The sequence below is a fragment of the Mustela erminea genome, chromosome 10 (assembly GCF_009829155.1).
Source record: "Mustela erminea isolate mMusErm1 chromosome 10, mMusErm1.Pri, whole genome shotgun sequence".
Classification (NCBI taxonomy): Eukaryota; Metazoa; Chordata; class Mammalia; order Carnivora; family Mustelidae; genus Mustela; species Mustela erminea.
The window spans coordinates 29,311,933-29,331,137 of NC_045623.1; the positions used below are offsets into that span (position 1 = coordinate 29,311,933).

Below are 19,205 nucleotides of genomic sequence, written 5' to 3' on the forward strand. Positions count from 1 at the left end.
TTGAGAGTCACATGTTCCACTGACTGAGCCAGCCAGGCCACCCAGGAATTACTGATTTTGACCCCTTTTTAAAATTTGCTTTCCCGTAAACTATCTTTAAAGAATTGCATAATCTTTTTCATGAAAACACTCAGAGGTTAATTTGCCCACTCAACCGTACTGTTTTAGAATTTGCCTTTTTCTATCAGGGAGAAAATTTCCAACAAAGATAGAAATCAAAAGATTTCAATGTTCTGCTGTCCAGGGGACATGAATTCTTTGGGTGGGGGCCTCAAATATACCCACAGAGGATATTGTATAGGAGGGCCTGAAGTTTGCAGAGCCTGATTATAGAACCCAGCAAAATGAGCCTTATTGTCCAGCCCAGGCACTTCCGCTGAATTTATTTCCTGCCTTCTAGCATTTATACGAGTAACCTGCAGACCCTGGGCACAGAGATTAGGCTGAGTGCTCTCTGTATATCTAGTAGGGAAAGGGAAGGTAAAATAAGCAGCTTGGTGTTCAAGGGATTTTCTGGGGAAGGTGGAGGAGTTTGGGGAGTTAGCTTCCTTGCTGAGGACATATGGCCAAATTTCAAGAAGGGGAACTTACATGGAATGTGGACTTTAATTTTGTTCTAAATTTAATTTCTGCTCTTTCATCTAGTTAAAGGAGTCCCCAGGGCTAGCCATTCTGCTTCTTAGCATCCACTTTCTAATTTGGTCTTTCCATGGGGACTAATGAAACAATTTAGGATCAATGCTCTCTTAAAAAAATTTTCAAATACAGAAGTTCTTCAAATTCAAAAGTTCCACTAACTGGCCATTGACCAGTAGGATATATTCATCCCAATAGCCACTAAACCCAACAAACCTGTTTTGGGCTTCACCAGGATGCAAGAGGTATCCCTGAAGGAGAGTGCAAAAGATGCAGTCCCCACAAGATCCGGAAAGGTCACTCCCGGAGTAAGCCTAGGAAAGCTAAGATCTTTGTTGTACAGGTATTAAGAATTATCTAGTGAAAACAGTGTCTCCAGAGCTCTCACAGAAAAACTAATCTGTGACAAGGGCAAGTGTTACTGGAATAGAACTTTTCCAGAAAAAGACAATTAAGGTTGAGTTGACAGAAACCCCTTATGGACTGGGACCCCTTAGCACTCTCCAGAGCTGGCTGCTTGTGACTTTGTGTCTCAGAATTCCAGTGTATTCAACTGGCCACCAGATGCACACCAGTATGTACACTTTCCAGATGGCGCGGGTCAGAGGGAATATTCCTACTGGTCGTAAAGCCAAACCCTCAAGACATAGAAGAAGACAAACGAAAAATCCATCAGACCTGTGGTTTTTCCCTTTATGACAAGGCAAAAGACAGAGACAAAAGAAAACAATGACGGTCTCTGGGAGGTAGAGGATTGTTAGAAAATGAGAGTACTTGTTACCAAATCTTCACCAGAGTTACTATACACAAAGAAATAGTTCCATAGGAACCCTCCTACACTGTTGGTGGGAATGCAAGCTGGTGTAGCCACTCTGGAAAACAGCATGGAGGTTCCTCAAAAATTTGAAAATAGGGCTACCCTACGACCCAGCAATTGCACTACTGGGTATTTACCCTAAAGGTACAAATGTAGTGATCCGAAGGGGCACGTGTACCCGAATGTTTATAGCAGCAATGTCCACAATAGCCAAACGATGGAAAGAGCCTAAATGTCCATCAACAGATGAATGGATAAAGAAGATGTGGTGTGTATATATAATGGAATACTATGCAGCCACCAAAAGAAATGAAATTTTGCCATTTGCAATGACGTGGATGGAACTAGAGGGTATTATGCTAAGTGAAATAAGTTAATCAAAGAAAGACAACTATCATATGATCTCCCTGATAGGAATTTGAGAGGCAGGGTGGGAGATTGTGGGGGGTCGGGAAGGAAAAAATGAAACAAGATGGGATCGGGATCGGGAGGGAAACAAACCATAAGAGACTCATAATCTCACAAAACAAACTGAGGGTTGCTGGGGCGTGGGGGGGTAGGAAGAGGTGGTTGGGTTATGGACATGGGGTGGGGGGGCTATGGTGAGTGCTGTGAATTGTGTAAGACTGATGATTCACAGACCTGTACCTCTGGGGCAAATAATACATTATATGTTAATAAAAATAATTTTTTAAAAAAAGAAACAGTTCCATATATATTTTCTTCGCCAGTCTAAATTAAAAAAAAAAAAAAAAAAAAAAAAAAAAAAAAACTCTCACTTCTCTCACTTCCAGCATACTCTGCAGGCAGAAGTCCAGGAGACTGACCAGTAAGAATTCTAGCTTCTGCCAGTGCTTGTCAGAATTCTCAAGATCTCTTAGTAGCAGCAGCCCCGGGGCAAGCCTTGTCCAGCTAGTGAAACCTCCCGGCTGGCTCACCAACGCTGTAGGGGAAAAAATAAATTTCCCTCTACCCTTCTAGATTCATGACTAAGGCACACCCCGTAATAAAAGATTAGTGGGAAAAAAAATAAATTTAATTTAATTTAATCCATACATGGGCCCCAGGTTATGACACCCAAAGTGGGGACCAAACCAGGCAGCTTTTATACATTTCAGACAAAGAATACCTTTATAAAGAACTAACAGGACAAAGATGCCTCTACCCTCCAGGTGCTGGGAGGGTACCCTTCACAAAGGGACTTTATTTCTTGCTTTCAGGGGGACAGGGGAGGGTCAGAGTCCCCCTGTTGCTTACACTCACTGTTTCCCAAGTAATTTTAATTCAAAATACTCAACTTGCCAGAGTGACACATCAGGTGGCCTTCCCTGAACCCCATCCATAGTGTCTCCTTCACAGTCACTGGTCATTATTATGGCAACGCTTTGCTGGGTACTCACAGTGCCCCTTAACACTAATTACCCTACACTGAACTTCCACAATCCACTGAACCAGAGGTACTATTATCCACTCCTTTCCTCAGTGAGGATACTGAAGTGGAGAGACTTCAGCGACTTGCCTGAAGTCAGACGGCCGCTGGGCAGCAGCTCCAGGTTTCAGACCCAGACCCGTCTGATTCTAGATGTTGTGCTTTTCACCTCTGCCCCGACTGCATCATCTCCCCACTCCTGGTCTTCCCTTCCCCAAAGCGTGATATCTCTAGGACCACCGACATAGTATTAGAATCTATGCTCCTGTTGCATTTTGGCCATGTCTTCTTTCTGAGTCTGTGCAAGTTGCTGTGATAGACATGCCATCGAATGGGTGACTGTTCAGCAACAGAAATGTATATCTCATGCTTCTGGAGTCTGGTGAATCCAACATCAAGGCACTGGCAGGTCCAGCTTCTGCTATGAACTACTTTCTGGCTCAGAGATGGCCGTAGTTTTGCTATCACTTCTCATGGAGGAAGGGGCAGGAAAGCTCCCTGGGGTCTCTTTGAGAAGAGCACTAACCCCATTCATGAGGGCTCCGGCTTCATGACCTCTCACCTCCCAAAGGCCTTTCTTTGCTGGAAAAAGCTCCACTGCTGATGCTGTTGAGGCAAGTGACTTGTCTGCCTCTCAACATGTTTTAAAGTCATGGGCTTAATAAAGCCACTCCTGACCCCTCATGTGGAATCTCTTTTTCTTTCTGACTTTGTCCTTATTTGCTCCATGTTTAAAATTATTACTACAACCTTCTGTTTGTGACTTTTTTTAAAAAAAACAGTTTTCTTAGAAGACTGCCTTTCTCTGTAGATGAGTGAGAATTCCTGGAGAGATTCATAAAGAGCCAGGATAGGTTTTTATTTCTATCCTAAAAACAACAGGGTAAATGGCCACGTGTCTTTGGTGAGCCGCAAGCACATTCTTCATACCAGCATTGGCTAGAGTGATCTGGTGCTTCTTTTTTCCTTTTTTTTTTTTTCTTTTTAATTTTATGTATTTATTTAAGAGAGGGTGGGGGGGAGAGAGCATGAGTCAGGGAAGGAGCAGAGGAAGAGGGAGAGAGAGAGAGAGACAGGCAGACTCCCCGCTGAGCACAGAGCCTAACCCGGGGCTCAATCCCAAGACCCTAAGATCATGACCTGAGCTGAAGTCAGACACTTAACCAACTGAGCCACCCAGGAACCCCTGATCTGGCACTTCTAACTTGATATTAACAGAGACAGTTCTGATTTAGCGTCAGGGTTTTTATGGGTTTATTGTTTCTTCTACTGTCTAGCAACATTTCGGAGGTGAATGTCCACATAATTAAAGTATCTGAGGGCCATGACATGACTTGTGCTTACAAAGGGTGCTGAATGTATAGATTTAAGGCTGGCTGTGTTAAAAGGCATATTCCAGTTATGAAAGGAAACAAGTCAGTTACACAATGGAAGGATTTCCTTACTTTTTCCTCTGCTGTTCCAGAGAGGAGGACAGGGTCTAAAACTCAGATTTGTTTAACCAAACCTGTTAACTTTTCATAAATTTACGGGGTTGTAAATGGGAGTTAATCTACACCATACACAAATTATGTGTTAAACAGTTTGGAAAACTAAGGGTCCGGCTTACTTCTATTACCTACATAAAGTACCTGGAAATCTTACATATAATATTTTTAAATATTTTCCCCCAATGACTAGGTCAAGGATTCTTAAACTGGAGTGCATGGAAAGGTTTGAAAATTGGGGGATTTATCTACGTATTTTCTGGAAAGATAGTCTGTAACTTTCATTAGAATCTCAGTAACCCTTTCCCCACCCTCCAAAAAGGGATACAAAACTTGTACTTAAAGTTGATTTTACAATGTTTTCTTTTTGAATCTGAGGCTTGAAATTTAATGAAAAAACAAACAACCTTATCTCCTTTCCTTCTGTGCCTGTTCAATCACCCTCACTTCCCAAAATGAATAGTGTGTGTGTTATGTGTGCATGTGTGCATCTGTAAAGCCTTCTCTTAGGACAGCGAGATGCAAAAAACAAAATTGTTTTAAATAGTGGTAGAAATTTTCTTTCTTTCTTTTTTTTTATAGAACCCTGCTTTGAATTTTTTTAATTTTTAATTTTTAAAATTCTCTCCCGAGTTTCTTGACTATTATTATTGTTACTGTAAATTCTTTTGTGGATGACTGTAGTGTACTAGATTCTATTTTAGCTAGCAGAGCCGACACAGCAAATTTATGTTCTGTTATAAATTAAGTGATGTGATGACATATGCTTAGTGGTTAGACTGACATGCAAAATAAATCAAATGTAATCATTTGAAAATAAGTTTGAGAGATAAAATAAACCATTTTGGGGTTGAAACCAAAGACAGAACCATAGGAGTAGTGGTTTGCCAAAGCACAAATAAGCTAATTCTGCCTGTAGTCAGCAAAAGAAAAATAATTTCAATTGGATATTTTGTTTTTCTTCTGTGAGTACCATACCTCTTTTCTCTGTGAGGAAACAACTCGAAGAGGTGAAAAAATTTGCCTCAAGTCCTAGAGCTGGTAGGTGATGGGACTGAGATTCAAACCTACCAAAGTGTGGTCCCAAAGCTTATCGGACACATTCGTGGGTAGGATCGCGCTGTGTTCACCTTTGAATAGCTGACCAATGCCAGCACCTCACTGTTCACATAGCAGGGTACTCAGTAAACGCTTTTGAAAATGAATGAATGGGAGCACCTGGGTGGCTCAGTTGTTAAGCATCTGCCTTCTGCCCAGGTTATGATCCCAGAGTCCTGGAATTGAGCCCTGGCATCAGGTTCTCTGCTCGGCAGGAAGCCTGCTTCTCCCTCTCCTTTTCCCACTGCTTGTGTTCCCTCTCTCGCTGTGTCTCTCTCTGTTAAACAAACAAAATCTAAAAAAAAAAAAAAAAAAAAAAATGAATGAATAAATGATAGATTTAGTAAGAAGAGAGCATAAGGGCTTCTTAACATGGTACTGTCAACATTTCCGAAGTTTTATTCACCTCTTCTCTGCAGGGCGGGGGATGGGGATCAAGCTACACAACTTACATTTCAGCAGCCCAGCAATTTGTCCCGCTTCCCTGTCCTCTGACGGGCCACAGAGCAGAGCAGTTTAACACCACAACACCAGGGCTCTGGGGCCAGGCTGCCTGGGGGTAACGTTTTTTTTTTCTTTAATTGAAATGTAACCGACACATAATATTATATTAGTTTCCGGTGTACGACACAGTGATTCGACATAGAGACGTGACAAAATACTCACCACACTAAGTGTTGTCACCGGACAAGGTTATCACAATACTACGGATGGGGTTCCCTGTGCCGTACTTTTCATCCCGGTGACTGATTTCTTTCATAACCGCAAGTCTCTACACTCCCCATTCCCTTCAGCTGCTTAGCCCATCTCCCACCCCCGCCCTGCCCTGCCCTGCCGGGGGTTTAACTTCTGTCTCTGCCCTTCCCCCTCGCCCTGGGCACGCTACCGAGCTCCTTTGTGCCTCAGTTGTTTCATTGGTAAGGTGGGGATTCTAGTTGTGACTTCTTTATGGGGTTGTTTGGAAGATGAAGCAAGTTAATAGATGTAAAGCACATTGTAAAACACAGTAAACACTCAATAAAGAACTTTATTAACTTAAATACGTTTCTTCATAGCCCTTGTAAAACCCTTACCATCCTCTCACAGTAAAGCCTTTCCAAAAAGTACTTCGGACCAGGGTTTTGTTTGTGTTCTTTTCCTGGAGTTTCCTGAATGTGTGCTGTGTTGACATCACATTATTAATATCTTCTGCTGCCTGTGCTCAGTCTTCCAGCGCGGCCTCGGATACCCCCAGGGCTCTCTGCACTTCAGTGTACCTCCAAGCATGATAACAGGAACTGAAATGGCACAAACTGAAAGCAAAATAGAAAAATTCAGCCAAGAAACACTTGGCGACTTTTCCCTTTGCTGTGTATTTAAAAAAAAAAAAAAAAAAAAAAGGCGGTGGGGGAGGTGCGGTAAATTGAAAACCTATGAAGGCGGGCATGTCGTACAGGGCTGTTTTGGTCTGATTTTCCAAAGATCAGTACCGAGTTTTCGTTGCTTCATTGAGCAGACAACTACTGAGTGTTTACTGTGGTGTGCCCTGATTCCCTATATACATCTGGTGTCCATCTAGCCTGGATTTTCCAGAACAATCCTCATTTTAAACGTCTTTGGCCTCTTTTCATGGAAATAAATTAACAAGCCAGGGGGAGAAAAGGCTTTGTCAGAACTTCTGGCTGGAGTTTTGCTTCATATTTACATTCAGCTGTGTTTCTGCTTGCCCCAGGCTTAGGAGCCACCGGCTAAAGTCATCTTCACAAGTCCTGGAGGGCTGCCGGAGCCAGGGGAAGGGACTTGCCGCCCCATCTACTCTGTTCCCCCTTTGGAGGGATAGATTTGCATATTAAAATTTTCTTCTCTGATTCTGGTTGTTTCTCTGCAGCTGGCAATCCTGGAAAGTAACTTTTTATATTATATAATATTAGAATGTTGCTTTTTAAAATGGTTTACGATGAAAGGCATTCCTGTGGTAAGCAGATAAGAAAGTTTCTTAAGCTATTGACTTAGGGGCGTCTGGGTGGCTCAGTCGAGTTGAGCATCCGACCCTTGATTTCAGCTCAAGTCCTGGTCTCAGGGGCCGGGGATCATGCCCCGTGTTGGGTTCCACGTTCAGCGGGGAGTCAGCTTGAGATGCTTTCCCTCTGCCCCTACCCCCAGTTCACTCTCTCTCTTTCAAATAGATAAATAACTCTTAAAAAAAATAAACTGTTGACTTATTACCACAAAGCAAGTGGACATTCTGTTTCTAAGCAGCCCACTAGTAAGGAGTGGCACACTCCAAGAAACCAAAACCCATACACTCTGGGAGGACAGGGATCATCTGCTTTTCTCGTCTTTGTATTCCCACAGAGGAACGCTTGGTGAAGATCTGCAGAGGAACGAACAAAGCCCTCTTTAATATTCTCTAAATATCTTTGCTTGCCCGAATAAGAGGACCAAACACTGTAGGTCCCCTTAAACGTGTCTAAAGTTATAGGAGACGCACACAAAATACATAAATAGAAATCTATCTGCATACCTGTATCCATCTGGATTTATGCACAGACTATTATTTACTTGATGGAAGGATTCACCAGATCCTTATACACAGCAAAGCTCCATAGGTTTGAAGGACAATCTGATTGTCTTCACTTTGCCTGTGAAATAATGGAGTAGATGAAAAACACTTTGGTCCTAGTGTGTGTCCAGGCTTCCGTTGGTTTGTTTCATCTCTCTGGATCTGTGTCCTCTCCACTGTGAAATGAGAAAAATCCCAGCTGTGAAGGGTTCACCCAGTGTAGCGCCTGGAGCGTGGATATAAATGGTACCTGCTGGCTTTGCTGTTGTTTAGTAAAGCTTTGGGGACCGGCCAGTACAGGAATCCGAGTATAATCCCAACAATAACCGTGAGTCCCAAAATGCATCAGAGAGGCTCACGATGAATTGGTATGAAAAAAGAACGCTTTCCATGCCTCATCCCAGCCAAGTGATATAAATGCTTAGACACGCAGCATTTCATGCTTAGAGTTCTGAGAGTACAGAGGTCTCCTTCACTTCCTTGTTTATGTGACAAGAGGGGAAATCCCACCCTCTCCAGGCTGCCCTTCTGAGGCTCAGCCAGGGGAAAAATAAAGCCGCAGTTAAATTCAAGAGCAAGAGCTGGAAAACTGGGATGTTGGAATTATAGGCTAGCCAGAGGAATAATTAAAGCTTCAGTTCAACAAAAATACCTAAACTTCAGTGTAAACTTCGCAGTCTGATAAATAAACCAAGAGCCACCCCATACGGTGAGATAGGAAGTCTCCCCCTGACTGCCCCCTTCCTCTCTGAGGCATCGGGCGCCTCAGGACTGACTAGCCTGTGGGCTGAAAGCCTGGATATCTCCCCAACACGGCCAAACAGGGAGATTTGCTCCAGACTCATGGTTCCAATCCCCGCTGAGCTTCAGGAACCAGGGACAGGGGGAAAAATAAAATGAGGAAGAGGGTGGGAGGCAACTGACAGGTGGGCTTCTTGCTCCAGAATGTGGTCTCCGGCAGATCTAGTTATATGGGAACCAGCCAAGCTATGTCTGTGGGGTGAGCTTCCCTGTGGCCCGGCTGGGTGCAGTAGCTCTGCCCTTTGCTAAGACCTTTTGCGAGTCAACAAGTGAACAGACTTCCTCCTCATACCACCCCTGTCATGAACTTTTTCTAGAATTGGGGTGAGACCTTCAGGAAGTGCATAAGGAGTCACAGACTACTGGGCACGCCTACCTCGACCCCCCACATTAGAAGATCTCCGCGTCCCTTTTGTTGTTGGAGTGAGTGTGTAATGCCATTACAGTTAAAAGCCAGAAAGACCGAGTGGCTTTTAAGGGAGGAAACCCAGAAAACTGGCCTCCTTGTCCTGGTCCCAAACCAACAGGGTGCTCAGATGCTTCAGACAAGGAAAGCACAGAGGGAGCACAGGGCTCAAGTAGGAGAGCACTGTCCTTGGAGAGTGCGGGTCCATGCACGAGTGTGTATGCATGCACACACACAAGTGTACGTAGAGAGTTTACGGAGAGTTTTGAGACTACAACTTGTACTCGTCTGAATTTTTTACAATTACTCAATATAGTATTATATCCATAGTAGAGTCTTGACTGATATTTGTTGAATAAATGAATATATACCTTTTGAAATAAAGAGTCCTGGGTGGTTGAGAATGAACTTCACGGAGGAGGTAGTAAGTGACCTAGATCATTATAGGGCACTGACCAGAATGCGGTTACAGTAAATTTTTCAGTGTTACCTACTGTACAGCATGTAGTAGTCAATCGATATTAAAAAACCAATACCAATTCCCTTCTGCTCCCACCTTATTCAAGGTGACAGGAAGGAGGGGAAACCACTTAACTTTTGACGGATCTTTTTGCCGCTGAAGGTAAGGAGGTTGTTTCCTGAGGACCAGAGGCATAACTGTCCTGTTTTCAGTTCTGTTTTTCTGCTCTGCTTACAAATGTCTTAAAAAGAACCAAGACACAAAAGCCCTACTGGTGAATAGCAGGGGTCAGGGGATCTTACCCTCAGAGCCTCTCACGGCCAGAAACACCCATCACCTGGTTCTGTCGAAAATGGATACACAGAACAGGCTCCTTGGTGATGACCTTCCCTGTGCCCGATTCTGGGCAGAGAGATCAATTGTTTATTAAAACTCAGGTGACTAGATCTTTCCTCATGCACACAGGATGAATCATGGTGTAATGATCATAGTGTATCCTCCAGTGCTTTTTCAAATATGGTGTCTTTGTAGGACATTTCATGTGTTTGGCTTATTTTGAAAATAACATATCTTCCTTTACCAGAGCAGGGACAGCTGCTGAGTGAAGACAAGGGGAAGAGAAATATGCCATTTCTACAAGTGTTAGTGGCTATTCTCAACATACCTTGGTGTAATTTAAGATTAGCTGCTTGTAATGGTTCATTTTATTTGCCAACCTGGCTGGGCCATGGTACCCAGATGTTTGGTCAAACATTATTCTGGATGTTTCTGTAAGGGTGTTTTTGGTTAGATTAGGGTTTAAATTGGTTGATTTGATATAAACCACATTGCTGTCCATGATGCAAACAGGTCTCATCCAATCAGCTGAAGACCTGAATAGAGTAAAAACCTGATCTTCTCTGAGCAAGAGGGAATCCTGCCAGCTGATGGCTTTTGAACTTGAACTGCAACATTGCCTCTTCCTAGGTCTCTAGCCTGCTGGCCCACCCTACAGATTTTGGACTTGCCATCTACCAAATTCATGTGAGTCAATTTCTTGAAACAAATCTCTCGATAGATTAGACAGATAGATAGGCAGGCATATCCTACTGAATCTCTTTTTTTCTGGAGAACCCTCATTAATACACTGCTCTAATAAATAATCTTGCACATTTCAGTAGCTGCATACAAACTTAATGTCTTGCTCAAGGAGAAGCCCAATGCCAGGGTCCCATGTCAGGGGCTGGTTTTGCAGTATGAGGTGATTCAGGGACCCAGGCTTCTTCCATCCTATTGGCCATTTTCTTCTAGACCCTCCAAGTCCTGTCTGTCTAGCCAGTAGAAAGTAGAGGCACGTCTGCTTCTCATCCCTTTTGGCCAGATGGAACACACATCCTTTCCAATCACTCTGCATTGCTGGGAACTAGTCACATGACTCCATTGAGACCGCTGGTGGAACTGGGAAGTGTGGTCCTTGACTGGGAAGCTACTTACCAACAATTGTCCACTGTAGAAAAAGGAAACAGGACTTTGGTAACTACTGCAAACTTCATGAATACTCACTCTCTTAACTCTGTATTTAGGCCTTAATCCACTTCAACTGTCATTCCTTTTGTGTTTTCTTTGGTGGATTTGTTTCTTTCTGACATGACACAGAGCCTCTCCTGTCATTTTTTGAGTAATTAACCTCATATCATTAGACCTTCATAGATTTTAAATCTAATAAGGAAAGCAAGGTTAACACAAATTTAAAAGATTAAATAATAGAAAGCAGTGTGTATTATTATATGTGTCAGGAGCAGGACAGATGGCAAGTACAATGGGTGTTCCGAAAAGGGGAAAAATTCTTGAGTTGTTATGTCCAGAGAAAGCATTTAGGGAAGAAGTGAACTTGAATTGAGACATTACACATGAGTGGGATCTCAATAAGCAGAAGGGAATGGGGTGAACATTCCAAGGAGGGTGAATAGGAGGCATGAGCTAGAAAACAGAGGCGGGAATGAGAAAGTCATTTTTGAGGAATAGTCAATAAATCAGGCCAACTGGAGAGAATACTGGGGAGAACATTGGTTTTTTAAAAGGGGGGACAAATTAAACCTAGGTTCTGTTTGAAGTGGATTACAGTAATATACAAATACTGGGGATCCTAAGGCACCTGGGTGGCTCCATCGGTGACTGTCTGCCGTGGGCTCAGGTCAGGATCCAAGGGTCCTGGGATGGAGTCCCACATGATAAATAATAAATCATTGTTGTTTTAAATCACTAAGTTTGGGGGCTGTTTGTTTCGCCGCAGTTGGATACCTGAAACAGGTGAAAGTGAGGGGGAGGAAGACTAGAAAGACTCCCATTCTTTGAGGTTTTAGGAAATAATGAGTTCCTATGAGGGAGTCATGAGCACTGGGAGCCTTTGGGATATTCCAGTAGGGATGTCCGGTTGGTAGTGGGTACGGGGATCTGGGGCGGCCTGGATTGGGTCATGGGCATCAGTAGTTGGGAGTGGATCAAATCACCCAGGGCAGCCTCCTTAGTAAGAAGAGGCAGAAGCCAAAGGTCAGAAGAAAGAGCCTTGGGGAACACTAACATTTAAAGATAGGCAGAGGAAACAAAGCCAGAAGAGGAGATAGATTTGCAACACAGTTAAAAAGAGATAGAGTGTTTTGTACTCTGCTTTTATTCTTTACTTCTTTCAGGTTGGTTAAAAAGGGAAAAAAAGAGAAGGAGTAGAGGAAGCCAAGAAGCTACCTGGGATGATAGTGTAAGGATGGCCCGAGGACCTAATCAGTCATTCCCCAGGTGCAAACCACCCTCGCAAAGGCAGCGCGTCCGTGGGGAGATGGTGCGCCATTACATGCTGGGGCACCGGTGAGATGCTTAGCTCGGTGGCATGGCAAACTGGGGGTGGGGTGGGGGGGAGGAATCAGTTTCTTTAACCAACTTTGCCCCCCATACCCTTCTTTTACCCAGATAGAGATGTAAGGAAAACCCAAACAAATTCAGAGAAATATAGCCAAACTAGCCAGTCTAGTCAATGCTAGAAGAGGCAGAGATGGGCAGTCACAGAGGGACAAATATTTTTTACAAAAATCCTGAATGCTTAGCTTCTCTGGGACAAACGCTTAAGAATAAGTTGCCACATGGAGAAAATGTGAGGTACCTCAGACAACAGTCAGTGTCAACTGTCAGCTGTGTGTGGAAAACTATGCTGGTCCAGACAGCCCAGACCACCTTGGCTGTCCAGACAAAGCGTGCCCAGGCAAGACCAGCACAAGAACCTCCCAGACAAACCAAAGGATCATGAGAAATTTGAGGCTCTTTATTAAGCTACTAAGTTTGGGGATGGTTTGTTACATAGCAGTAACTGACTAATACAGGTGAAGTCCAGACTGCGCGGGGAAGGACTGTTCAGTAGAGAAGCAGGAGTCGTTTTCAGCCTGCCTTCTTTTGGCACCACAGTCCTATTTGCTGGCTCTCTGGGCAATTTTGATCTTTCTTTTTGCAGGAAGCTAGACTTCCAGGCCACCTGGTGCTGAACATGAACACTGGTACTTCTGATGTTCTTGGCCCTTTGAATATGCTGCCCAGTCGAATTTTTAATCGGACTGAACAAAGCAAAGGTCCATATTTGTAAGCAGTAGTTTTAGGAAAAAACGTTTCATTGACAATCAGGACTGACGATTTCCTGAAGTAAGGGGAGTTGGGAGCAAGACCACCCAAAGGCAGACAGAACATTTAATAACACTTTTCTTGTTTCATTGTCTCCTCTGGGTACCGACCTTTCTTATCTGTCCCATCAACTGTAACAGACTTTGCCCAACTATAATGGATTTGTTAAATATTGACTTGATAGAGTAGCAAAGATCCAGGACTCATTTATTCCAGTACATTCCATTCCTAAAGTTAGGATTTGGTGTGGGGGTTACCCTCTGTTCCTGCACAATTTGCACAGAGGGCTTCAGCCCCTCTAAGGGGCTTTTTCCTACTAATGACTTCCAAAGACAAGATCTGTCCGCTTGGCCTGTGTATCATTATCACCTGTGAGACAGTGGTGAGTCCAAAGTATCAGGAACCCCTGAACCAACAGAAAAACACTACCTCAAATATTCAGTTTCCTAAAGAAAAGAACTAAAATGATGATCACAAAAGTCAAGATAGTGTTTCCTCCCAGGAAGAGGGAGAGGCTTGGTTAGGGAGAGACAGAGAGAAGGTTTCCAGTACTGTTCTGTGTCCTACCTGGGTAATGGGGTTATGTGGCATTTGCTTCATGATAAATTTATTTTAAGTATCCATGTAATGATTCCACTCTTTTGTGGATGAAGGGTTTATTTCACAATAAGAAAAATAATTAAGGGTGCATGGCTGGCTCAGTCAGTAGAGCACATGACTCTTGGTCTTGGGGTCATGAGTTCAAGCCCCATGTCTGGTGTAGAGATTATTAAAAATAAGATAAAATCTTTTTGAAAATCAATTCAAAAATAATGCATTTTATATTCTTATTTCTTATTGTATCACCTGAGGACTTGTGAGAAATGAAGAATCTGAACTCCCCCTCAGACTTACTAAGCCTGTGGATGTCATTTGCACATTAATGATTAAAAAGCAACATCCAAGATTAAAAGACCACAAGTCACTAGTCCTGAGGTATTGGGAAAGTGACCTTATCCTTGCCTTAGTGTCTCGTCTGTGAAATGGGCATACTACAGATCTGGCCTCCCTTCCAGGCTGCTGGTAGGAGAGTGTGAGAAGGTACACCAGAAAGCACTTTGCGAAGATAGTAAAGCAGCCTTTAGATGTTAGGGACTGCTATCATCTTGGGATAGAGCTCCAAATACAAAGATGCAAACAATTTTTGTTCCCTAAAATTCATATTTTTTGGACTCTTCTTCAGCTCTAATTCTGCTTTGTTGCAGCTTGCTTTCCTCCCTGCCCTGAGGTTATCACCAGTTTCGTGACCAGACTGGGGTGTCCCCATGCCGTTTGTAGCACCTCTAAGGCAGAGAGCCTTCTTTCCAAAGGCACCGGGTCACCATGGAGACTCTCTGACCAGTCAAACCCTGTCACATGACAGCAGTGTTCTGGCCTTACCTGGGCAGAAGCCGAGGTGCAGAGGGATCTGTGTACACGAGGTAGGCAGGCCTCAGACCTACTTCTGATTGCTCAGGACTCTCCCTTTAAAAAAAAAAAAAAAAAAAAAGGCAGTACTTCTGTGCGCTGCACGTTGGTAAGACTCAAAAAGTAGTGATAACTATGTGCATGATTTCATAAGTTATTAAGCCTTCCAAGCTTCGAAAAACACTGAACCAGTTCACAGAAGCCAAATGGACAGATGAGTTTACTGGTGTGACTGGCCCAGGTTTTTCTCTTTTTTTTTTTTTAATATTATATTTATTTGACAGAGAGAGAAACAGCAAGAGAGGGAACACAAGCAGGGGGAGGGGGAGAGGGAGAAGCAGGCTCTCCGCTGAGCAGGGAGCCCGATGGAGGGCTGGATCCCAGGACTCTGGGATCATGATCTGAGCCAAAGGCAGACGCTTAACTGACTGAGCCACCCAGGTGCCCAGGTTTCTTGCATCAGCTTCCTTTTACTGAGTTTCAAGAGGTAACGTGTTGCTATTTAAAGATGCGGTATGTAACTGCTGGATATTCACTTGTTATGCTTAAGTATTCATTCGTTTCCACACATCTTTGAAAGGCAGCCTGCACCAGATCTGTATTGGGTTATGTTCGTGTTCTACTGACACAACACAGAGAGAGATGCGTATGCGTACATATGTGGAAGTTTTTTTTTTTTTTTTAAAGATTTTATTTATTTATTTGACAGACAGAGATCACAAGTAGGTAGAGAGGCAGGCAGAGAGAGAGAGAGGAGGAAGCAGGCTTTCTGCGGAGCAGACAGCCGATGTGGGGCTCGATCCCAGGACACTGGGATTCTGACCCGAGCCGAAGGCAGAGGCTTTAACCCACTGAGCCACCCAGGCGCCCCATATGTGGAAGGTTTTTGATAACCACGTTAGAAGAAAGGAAAAGAAGAAAGCACAAGAAAGTATGTGGTGAAATTTTTTTTTTTTTTTGAAATTTTTATTTTTTAAAAAAGATTTTATTTATTTATTCGACAGAGAGGACGAGAGAGCACAAACAGGGGGAGCAGCAGGCAGAGGAAGAAGCAGGCTCTACACTGAGTAGGGAGCCCAACGTGGGGCTCGATCCCAGGACCCCAAGATCACCACCTGAGCCGAAGGTGGACGTTTAACCAACTGAGCCACCCAGGCACCCGGTGTGGTAAATTTTTAAGAACTCCCAACTGAGTCCATGTTTTAGAGTCAGACCTGCTGTTCCAATGCTAACACTACCAATTATTAGTTGTAAGGCTGGGCAAGTAACTTAACTCCACTGGATCTGATGTTTGTAAAACACATTTTGTAAAACATGTCTCTGTCTGTAAAATGGGGACAAAAGATGACCTGTTTTTTATGTTTACTATAAAAATTAAATAACTTTAACCATGGGTCTGGCATGTGATAAGGGTTCTATAATGTTAATTACATAATAATTTTTTCAAGTTTTTTTTTTAGATTTTATTTATTTATTTATTTATTTGAGAGAGAGAGAGAGAGAAAGAGAAAGGATGAGTGAGAGAGCATAAGCCAGGGAGAGGAACAGACCCCCCACTGAGCAGAGAGCCCGAGGCGGGGCTCGATCCCAAGACCCTGAGATCAAGACCTGAGCTGAAGGCAAACATTTAACTGACTGAGCCACCCAGATGCTCCAAGATATATATGTGTGTGTGTGTGTGTGTGTGTGTGTGTGTGTACTTTTTTTTTTTTTAACGTAATCTCTGCATCCAATGTGGTGCTCCAACTCACAACCCTGAGATCAATAGTCACCCAGTCTTCCAATGGAGCCAACTAGGCGTCCCTAATTACATAATGATTAAAAAGAGAATCTGGGGGCACCTGGCTGACTCAGTCAGTGGACCATGTGACTCTTGATCTCAGTGTTCAAGCCCCACATTGAGTGTAGAGATTACTTAAAAATAAAATCTTTAAGGAAAATTAGTAAAATAAAGGGACTAGACATCGACTTGGAAAGAATCCATCAAACTTATTATCATTACCAGGACTATTGGTAATCTACGGATGGTGTTCGTGCAGAGCAGAATTAGCATGGGAAGCCTGGACGGCAAGCCGTGAAGAGGCCTGCTTGCAAGGTTGCCTCTTGGCAGGTGTCCAAACTTAGGTTTTGAGAATGTTCCCACCCGTAACTGATAAGGGTGGCTCGCTGTGCCTAAACTGTTTATTCAAACAACCTGATTTATGCTGAGTACCTGCTTTCCTTCTGAGAGCCCAGCATCTGTGTGTCTGCCAGGCAGAGGCTGCCTGCATGACCAGCCTCCACACAAGACCCCAGCCACTGAGTCTCTACCCAGTTTGCCTGATTGGCGACATTTACGGATGCTCTCACGAGGAGAACTCACTGCCGGGAGGATTAGCATGTCCTGTGCAGCTCCAGGGGGAGAGGACCCTTGGAAGCTGACACCTGGTTTTCCCCAGACTTCCCCTATAGGCTCCTTCCCTTTGCCAACGGCTTGGTATCCTGTGGCTTTAATAAAGCAGAGACTTGAATACGACAGGAACAGGATGTCGAGTCCTGTGAGGTATCCTCGGGGTCACTGAACCTGGGGATGGTCTTGGGGACCTCCCAACAGAGCACTAAGCTAGTTGCCTCTGAGCGAAAAACTGCTTTTGGGGAAATTCTACAGCATTATCTAATGTAATGTCGATTAATGAGCGCACTATTTCATAAAAAGACTCAGAAACATAGGATCTGGGGGAAAAAAAAGGTTCCTGAAGAAGTAAAGGGTAAGAATGCTGTGTCCTCAATGACCGTTCTCTGAAATTAAGAGCTATTGGGTATCTCTCGGCACTGTAAAAGTTTACTCTAATGTTTAGAGTAAAGCAGAAAATGGCAGTGCTCTTGTTTACAATTTTTAGATAACTGAGCTTTAAAAGTTCTCATGCTCCTTTCATAACCATTCCTTCCCAGTGGACTTGATTTCATTCCCACTATTAATGAAGCTAATTCTGATATTCATTCGCAAATCTTGTGTGCTTTCAGAGTAAAGTGAATGTATCACGTAATAGAGATTTCTAGACAAATTGCTTCAGCAGTTCAAAACATACTTATCCAATAACAATTAATTGAATACTTTCTCCATGCCAGGCAGACTTGTAAAATTCTCGGGTATAACTTGAATCCTGCCATTTTCATTATGATACCGCAGAACGCAGCTTACAGGCCCTTTTTAGGCAAGCCTCTCAAAATTCCTTGCTTTATTTTCTCTTAAAGACGAAAGACAAAAGTGTGGATTTGGGGTATGTTGTTATGCTGGGCTTTGTATCGAATAAACTAGTCAAGCGCATTGTTTTCCATTCCTTTGATGAAATGCAGATTTTCCATTAAAGAAGCAGATCCTCCATTTAAAAAGCATTTGATAGAATGGTACTTCTTTGCAGCTGGTTAAATTTAGAACACCGAGCACAGTTCCATGTTAGACTCTTCTCCAAGTCTGGGGTAGAGCGTTCTCAGTTGAGGGTGAGCGGGAGGTGCTGGTGTTTAATGCTGTCCAAGCTCAGGAGGGAGGGACACCCTGCAGTCCTGGTTCACATAACAGTGCGGGAGGGAAGATCGCTGTGACACTATTGCCCTGGAGCACAGCCCCTCCTCCAGCGTGCCGACAGATTTCGGGGAAGTGCTGGGGCCAAAACTCTTAAGTATTTTCCTATTAGTCTCAAATCGAGACACTCTCTGATCCTCCTACAGGCCGAACCCTCCTGTTCTTTGAGGTAGTCTGGAAGTTTACAGACTATAACTGGTAAAAATAAAAAAATAAAAACAAGACAAAATAAAAAATAAAAGAGACAGAGAGTAAATGCACCCAGCTGCAAAAGGGTACGTTAAGTTCTATCGGTATCTTTCCACAGAGCACCGGCACCTGCAAACACTGAGCTGGGAACAAAAACCTTGTTTTGTTCCCTTGCCTTCAAGGAGCACAGCATCAGGTTGATGGTCGCCCAACAAGGCTCTTTGGTGTCAAGGAACAGAGGCCCCCTGGGTCTAAGCTTATGCAAAGCCAAGGATTTATGATAAGCAAGGGCAAGCAAGCTGCTGGCAGTCAGTAAGACCCTGAGGTCGAGACGTAGGTGCCAACTGAAAGCAGTGTGGTTCTCCTCCGCTCCTCTCTCCTCCCCTCTGCTTTTTCTCGTGGTCTCTATTTCCCGTTGACTCTCTAGTGACCACCTCGCTGTGGGAGCCTGAAACCAGCTAAGGCTGCGTGTTGTGTCTCCCCCTCTATGAGATAGAGTTGTAGCTGGACACAAGGCCACTTAGCCAAAGGCCACCCTTCCAGGCCTTGCCATTGGCTCCTGCCAGTGCAGTACAGACAGAAGTGATATGTACAACTTCTAGATTAGGCTCTTAAATGGAAAGGAGTGATCTCCTCTCTTCTTTTTCCCTCCTTCCTGCGTAGGCCTGGGTAAAGATGGCAGGAGAGAAA

General features: G+C 43.7%; 1 protein-coding gene across 2 annotated transcripts in view; it reads left to right on the forward strand.

The window, feature by feature from the left end:
• The window catches only part of ALG14 (ALG14 UDP-N-acetylglucosaminyltransferase subunit), a 120,479-nt gene extending 104,680 nt beyond the window's left edge, over window positions 1-15,799 (forward strand). The window contains exons 4-7 of one of the 2 annotated variants that reach the window (XR_004276346.1): window positions 10,643-10,699; window positions 11,037-11,188; window positions 12,346-12,517; window positions 15,769-15,799. The gene's annotated coding sequence lies outside the window, so the exon portion shown is untranslated. Of the gene's footprint in view, window positions 1-10,642; window positions 10,700-11,036; window positions 11,189-12,345; window positions 12,518-13,154; window positions 14,006-15,768 lie in introns of those variants that run through there. The other variant, XR_004276345.1, reaches the window with a different exon arrangement.
• Window positions 15,800-19,205: the final 3,406 nt, after the last annotated feature.